The following is a 7,674-nucleotide window of genomic DNA, read 5'->3' as shown; positions in this document are numbered from 1 at the left end:
GCTCCCGCCGCGGTTTTCAGTGGCTTTCCTCTCCGTCGTCGGGACAGAGCACAAGTTAATTGACGGCGTGAGGGGGCGGAGGCCCTAAGACTGCGGCGGTCCGGCAGCGTCCGCGCGGGAGCCGGCAGGGGCCGCGCAGCGCGGAGCAGCCTTCTCGCCCTTGCCCGTCTTCCTCAACCCGCGGGAACTGGTGCCTCTGCAGCGCGCCGCCCCCGCCCCGCGCCGCGGTGGGAAACGGAGCCTGCGGCGTCATCTGCAGGGGCCCTGGCGACCGGAACCGGGCCTGCAGGTGGGAAGACCCGGGAGCAGGATCCCGGCACCCCCGGCCCTTACCTTGCCTGCCTCGCTGAGCCCCACTTGGCGGTGTCGGCCATTCGGTCCCCGGCCCTTCTCCCCACCTCGTCGGAGGGCCCGGCTACCGCCGGGCGGGCTGCAGAGGCCGAGGGGCCGCAGTGGCCGGAGTGCGCGAGCAGCGGCCGCACCACGTGTCGGGCCAGGGCTGGAGCAGGCGGAGCGGGCCGGGCTGGCTCCGCGAGCTCGAACCAGCGGCGGCGCCGGGTCCAGCCCGCGCCCCGTCCCGGACAAACCCGCCCGGCCTCCCGGGTGAACACAGATGCCTCCTCCTGGACGGCGCGATGCGGCCCTTCTAGGACAGAAAAGGTAAGATGGGGGCGTCCATGAGGGCAATCACTGATCATTTTATGTCCAACATGGCCAAGTCGCTCTCACCCTGGGACTACCCCTACCACTGTGAGGGTGGGTTGAGGGGGGAACTTGGGGGAGGATTGAGTTGATACCCAGGGTGCTCAGGGATGCACTGGAAGAGGTAATGGAAAATGGGGTATTAAGGGGACTCTGAGCAGAGAGAGACCGCGTCCCTGTTTGATTGGTATTGAGATGGTCGCACTGAACTCATTGCAACAAGCAAGACTGATCAGCCCAGCAGCCTGGTCATTAGTTATAGATCTCCCTTTACTGATTGCCCTTGTGGTGGGACTGGGAAATGGTCCATTTTGATAAGGAACGTTTAGTAAAGCATAGAGAGTGTGGCAGATTATGTAACCCAGGGGGTGGGGTGGTTGAGGGAACTTTAATCCCGTTGCTTTGTGTGTGTGAATCCATGGTGAATAGTCCCTTTTGAAGATGTTATTTTTAGTTAAGGTGTGACCAACCGAATCAGGATTGGTTTTAAGCCTATTCCTTGGAGGCCTTATAAAGAGACAGCCTAGGAGAGGGGGAAGAAGGAAGTCAGCTGGGATCAGGAAGAGAAAACAGAGGGCACTGTCCTATGATGGGAGAGCTCTGGAACCCCAAGGATTGCAAATCGGCCAGTCAGTGCTACCCGCCTGAGAGGAAGCAAGCCTTCCAGCCTCAAAACCAGTGAGCCAATAAATTCCTCTTGTTTAAGCGAATACCACGATGTAGTATTTGTCAAAGTAGCTAGGAAATTAAGACAGATGGTCTCCAAAAAACCCCAGGAGGCAGTGCTCTCCAAAGAGGTGGATAGCTCAAAATCCCCAGAGGACTATCTTAAATTTTCTACTTCCTCAAAAATTTTCATAAAGATTATTCCAAGTGTTGGTGAAGGGTTTAGTTGATGAACTCAAAATATCCTCATGCTGGGTAGTAATCAACAGGTTTGAATTTTTTTTTCCTTCAATTCAGTTTTATTGAGATGTATTCACATACCCTACAATCATCCACAGTGTACAATCAGTTATTCACAGTACCATTGTATAGTTGTGCATTCATCACCACAATTAATTTTGAACATTTTCCTTACTCCAAAAAAATAAATAAGAATAAGAATAGAAATACAAGTAAAGAACACCCAAACATACCATCCCCTCACCCCCCCCCATTGTTCCTTTAATTTTTGTTCCAGTTTTTTACTCATCTGTCCATACACGGGATAGAGGGAGTTTGAGCCACAAGGTTTTGACAATCACACAATCACACCATGTAAGCTTCATAGTTCTGCAATCGTCTTCAAGAATCAAGGCTACTGGGTTGCAGTTCAACAGTTTCAGTTAATTCCTTCTAGCTATTCCAATACAAACTAAATTATTCCAATAAAAACTAAAAAGGGATATCTATATATCACATAAGAATAACCTCCAGAATGATCTCTCGACTCCATTTGAAATCTCTCAGCCACTGAACCTTTATTTTGTTTCATTTCACTTCCCCCTTTTGGCCAAGAAGGCTTTCTCAATCCCATGATGCCAGGTCCAGGCTCATCCTTGGGAGTCATGTCCCACATTGCCAGGGAGATTTACACTCCTGGGAGTCAGGTCCCATGTATGGGGGAAGGCAGCAGTTCACATGCTGAGTGGGCTTAAAGAGAGAGAGAGAGAGAGAGAGAGGGGCCACATCTGAGCAACAAAAGAGGTTCCCTGGGGGTGATTCTTAGGTACAATTATAAGTAGGCTTAGCCTCTCCTTTGCAGTAACAAGCTTCATAAGGGCAAGCCCCAAGATTGAGGGCTTGGCCTACTAAATTGGTAGACCTCAATGCTTGTGAGAATGTCAGTAATAACCCAGGTGGGCAAGTCCAACATTTCTACATTTTTCCCTAGTTCCTCAGGGGGTCCCCGCAAATATATTTTTATTCTCTGCCCAAATTACTTTGGGATATATTGGGGTTTCACACTAATGTGTACGAACTAACCAGATCTCACTCCCTAAAACTGACTATACAAGTTAAATTATTTAGTGTGCTATAGAAAATATAGATTTTCCACCAAATAAACATCTCTTCCTTTGGTCTCACACAGTTGAAGTTTTAAAACACCGTCAATATTGTCCTTTACCCTTTAGTCTGATTTAGTTCCAGAGACCAACCAGGTTATACACAAATTGCTCAGCTTCTCAGAATTTAAAGATAAATTAAACTCAGGAATAGAAGTGACTGCTGTAATAGCTTACAATTTAGGGACCTTTACAATAAGCCTTCCTCTGATAACCTGTGCTCTAAGATTCTCCGAGTTTGCACATTATAGTTAGTCTGTATTAGTGAGGTGTTAATAATGTTGCCCTTTTCACCTCTGGCTTGTTTCACTCAAAATGCTGTCCTCAAGATCCATTCACCTAGTTGTATGCCTCATGACAGTTTTGAATTTAAAACCGGAAGTGAACTGTAGAGAAGAAGAGATCTGTAAGTTTAAATTGCTACACTGTAAGAGATTCTTCAGGCTTTAAACGGAAGGAGTCCCTTGGAGAAAACTACTTTCTTGTTTTTTATCTTCCTTAACGGTGTGGAGCAATCAGTGCAGCCAAGGTTCCTGGGCTGGCCCTGCACCCCCATTCGCTGGCAGCAGAAGCAGAGTCTGAATCTGCCTTCTCAGAAGAGGGCCAAATTTGAACCCTCCAGTTGAGAATCTTCAGCTTAAAATTTCCAGTCTAGCATTCTCAGCTCAGATACCTGGCCAGGAACACTTCAGGAGTGTTTGCTTCTTCCTCCTCAAAGAATGACCCTGATGGCAAAGGAAGACAGGAAATTGCTGTACCACAGTTTCTTTGCCTAGACATTTGGAAGAACAGTAGCATCTGCCCCCTTGAGAGATGGGTCCAAGTGAAATCATGTTTATGATGTGCTCCAGATGTTAGAGTGGTGATATATTATCAGAATACCACTTTGGCTCATTAAGTTGTTTGACAATGAAACTATTTTAACCCAGGATACATTTAACACACCCTGTTCAGTCCTTGATGATCTCCTCATATTTAAATCATATTTTATTAACTTGGTTGACATTTAATAGCCTTTAAAGTGATACCATAATTGAGACCAAATAATAATTTATGTTCTTGAATTGTGAGGCCCTGAAAAACTTGGGTCCAAAACTTCATTTTTACAGATGAGCTACAAATGCTGGCAGAGAGTAAGCGAACCATCCTGGGACACAATTTAGACAGTGACAGACTTAGAACTAGTCATTCCTTCCACGAGGTCTTGTGTTTTTTCCATATTTCAGTAAAAGTAAGTCAGAGATAAGCATAAAAGAGTCATTTTATAGATTAGTGATGAGCAGGGCTTAGAGAGGGGAGAGGAGTGGGTGTGACCATAAAGGCATAGCACAGGGGAGAGCTCTGTGATGATGGAATAGTTCTGTATCTTAATTGTGATTACATGAATCTACACGTGCTAAAATGACATGGAGCTACACACACACATTGCACCAATGTCATTTTCCTGGTTTTCATATTATGCTACAGTTAAGTAAGATATAATCATTGACTGAGTGACGGGTACCTGGGACCTCTCTATACTATCTTTGCAACTTCCTGTGAATCTATAATTATATCAAAATTAAAAAGTTTTTTAAAATGTCATTTTGTAAGTCTATCAAATTGCAATATTGCCTGTTTTTCTAAATCTGAACACAAAATATCTTGTTTTGCTATATTTGCTATTTTAAGTATTACAAACTAATGCTTACATACACTTTATTTGATATTTTAAAAGCTCATTTGAGCTTTTCAGGTGTTACTACTCAGGCTAGCATATCAGTGTAACTTTGAGATACTAATTAGCATCATAGCAATAGATATTCATTTAAAGTTATTTGTTTAAATTTTGAAAAGCAGGGAAGTGTTCTCTTTAAATAGTTATGCTGAAATAATAGTGTGGTGTTTTTCTTTCTCCTTTTTTCTCTCTCCTTCCCTTCTTTTTTCTTTCTATGCATCAGAATACTGAGATCTTAGATATACAATTGGTCTTTCCTCTTAAAATATAAATAAAAAATAAAAATATATATATTAATATATATAAATATAAATATACATATTTTTCTACACTTCAGGTAATTGAATGGATAGCCATCACCCAGCAGAAGTGGTGGAAGGGATAAGCTTCTTGTAGAAAGAACCTGATGTTCATAAAAACTTTTCTCTTTGAGAGCGATGAGGAATGTAAACTAAGTTAATTAAAGTGTCTCAAAAGTCTTTTCTGGATTTTTAGAACTACTCTCACCCATCTTCAGGGTGCTTCCTCATTAGGGGTTGGCCACCAATGGCAGAAGCCCCAGAATACCTAAATGTATTCCTGAAGGAGACAGGAAATGAAACTTCGATCACTGGTCCTGTAGATTGAGGTCATAGCAGGTCCTGGCAAGGGTTGGAAGGTTCTTGAATACTACTGAACAAAGAAGCATCCTTCTCCATGGCAGAAGCCACTGTTTCCCAAACTTATTCTAGTGCTCTTCCACAAATTTTACTATCTCTGAACACAAACTATGCTATTATTTGCCTAGTATTATTATTTATAGTGACACAACATTTTTAATTTAGCCTTCATCTGATTAATAACATCCATGAAATAGCAGATTTTATGTTATTTTTCTCCTAATATACTAAATATATAACTTTTAAAAAGGCTTATCCACGAGCCATCTAAAATCATTCCATGTACCATAAATGGTATATCCAGCACTCAGGAAACATTGTACAAAGACAAAGCTTTGAGACGTGCCCCAGGAAGTGGTGAAGAAGGAAAGCTTGGCTACATGGAGCAACTAGTGACCATTGGGGTAATGGGAGAGAGAACCAAGTTGCCATTTGAGAAATTGTGTATCTAGCGTCATTCACTACAGGGAAAAAAGATTTTTCATTAAGCTGTTAAAATTATAAAATATTTCTACAATTATTTAAATTCTTTATCAGAGTGGAACATATCAGCAACTATATTTAGCTCAATAGAAACTAGAAGCTTTGTTTTTTGTTTCTATAAAATATGGGTATGTCTATTCATATGTCTTCCTGGTTTAATTACCAAGTTGTAACCAAGTTGTATGTATGTGGGATTTTTTCACTCTCTTCTGATATTAAGTCGGTTTCCTTAAACTACATGGCATTTGGTTTGTTACTCAAATCTCTTTGAAAAATAATCCATGGTTGAGAAAATCTATGTCTTCTCAAAGTAAATGTAAAATAACTCTGTGGGGTAAGATAGGCAGTTGAGTAGGAAAGGATAGGAAAGGACCATAATAGAATTCCTAACCACGCTTTTAATGAACTTTAACTCATTTTGCTTCTTCTGGTTCAGAAATGTACTTTTATGACTGCCAAATGTCACTGAGAATGTCACTTAAGAACTCATCAGTTCTTAAGAAAAAAGATCAATATTTTCCTGTAACAACTTGTAGCTTATAAAGGTATTGTTCTGAACCATTATTCTTTTTTACTTAAATAATATTTTCAAACATTAAAATAGCCTGTTGTCTTGTTTCTAACTTTGCTTCTCAAGAAACATAAGCATGACTCTTGGATGATTGAGAGAGATCTTCCTAGACCTTACCTGCCAGGAAGACTCAAACTGAGGGTGGACAATATTGGTTCTTGGACCATGACTGAAACGATACTAGGAGAAAGAGGCACAAACTCAGTCACATTCCAAATCCCCCTATTATTTTTTACTCTTCATTTTTAAAAATACAAGCTAATTGTAAAATTAAATGAGATTATTTTTAATACAGGTAACTTTCTAAAAACTCGTGTTTCTCACTCCTCAACCAATATGGGTAGAAAAGCAAGAAATGGGATTAGGATAGACTCATTCTTAGATCTGTCACTAGACTTTACCATCATTGCTACTTCATTTTGGAATTGCACACATGGTGAGGTGAAAAACAAAGATGGTATTTTCCCTTAGGGAAGGTGATATTGATGTTGGTACACCTACTGTCAGGTGCCAACAAGATTTCATCAAACTCTTTTCTAATTTGTTTAACTTTCGTGAAAGGCTGATCAAAGATAATGTAGAATGTTTGGGCAAAGATAATGTAGGATGTTTGGGCTACTGAGCCACCAAAATATTCAATGTTGTGCAGTGTGACCATGTGTCACAGGTTATGCTTGTTAACCCTGTCCCATGTGGTTTAGTATTTGCCCTAGCAGAGCGTCTAGAACATGGCAGGTGCATAATAAATATTTGTAGAAAGAAAACTTAAATGAACGAATGTGTAAATAATTGTATCAGCTAATCTAATGATGCCTGTTTATGACAGTGTAATAAGCTTTTCACCCAAAATAATTTGATGTCCTATTCTGAAGGCAAAGGAAAACTTCAGAATGAAGTTAGCACACAAAGAGACACATTCATTGGTTACCCATATAATTTAAAGTCCAAACTGGGGCAAATTTATTTCTTCTATGAATAAAGAGATTTTTGTTCCTGTTTTATTCCCGGAATCTAGAACATTACTTGGTGGTAGTGGGGTTTGTTTGTTTTTTTTTCATAAACTTTTTATTTTGAAATACTTCCAAACTTACAGGACAGTTACAAAAATAATTTGAATCCCATATTGAGGATGCCAACATACTCCTATACCCGCGGATACCCAGATCCACTAATATTAACATTTTGTTACATTTGCCACCTCATTCCATCTATCTGTCCATTCATCTATTTACCCATCTCTATTTATTGATCCATTTTCTGAGCATTTGAGTATAGGTTGTATATATCATGAACATTTAATGAACATTTAATACTTGATTATTTAATACTGCCTTGTAGATTTCCTAAGAACAAGGATATTACTTTTTGTAATTACCTTAAGTGCAGTTATCAAGTTCAAGAAAGTTAACATTGATATAAAGCTTACAGTCTATATTCCGATTTTTTCATATGTCCCAATAATGTCCTTCTGAGCCTTTTCTCCTTCCTTGCTAG

At 40.7% G+C, this 7,674-nt stretch overlaps 1 protein-coding gene across 3 annotated transcripts in view; it reads left to right on the top strand.

Moving 5' to 3' along the window:
- Positions 1-230: 230 nt before the first annotated feature.
- The window catches only part of SYBU (syntabulin), a 141,496-nt gene continuing 134,052 nt past the window's right edge, over positions 231-7,674 (top strand). For 2 of the 3 annotated variants that reach the window (XM_037802873.1, XM_037802872.1), the window contains exon 1: positions 232-660. The gene's annotated coding sequence lies outside the window, so the exon portion shown is untranslated. Of the gene's footprint in view, positions 661-7,674 lie in introns of all 3 variants that reach the window. The other variant, XM_037802877.1, reaches the window with a different exon arrangement.

Source organism: Choloepus didactylus, chromosome 14 (genome assembly GCF_015220235.1).
Source record: "Choloepus didactylus isolate mChoDid1 chromosome 14, mChoDid1.pri, whole genome shotgun sequence".
In the NCBI taxonomy this organism is placed as follows: domain Eukaryota; kingdom Metazoa; phylum Chordata; class Mammalia; order Pilosa; family Megalonychidae; genus Choloepus; species Choloepus didactylus.
Note: the sequence above shows the minus strand (reverse complement) of the source record. Positions and strands in the feature narration are given on the sequence as shown.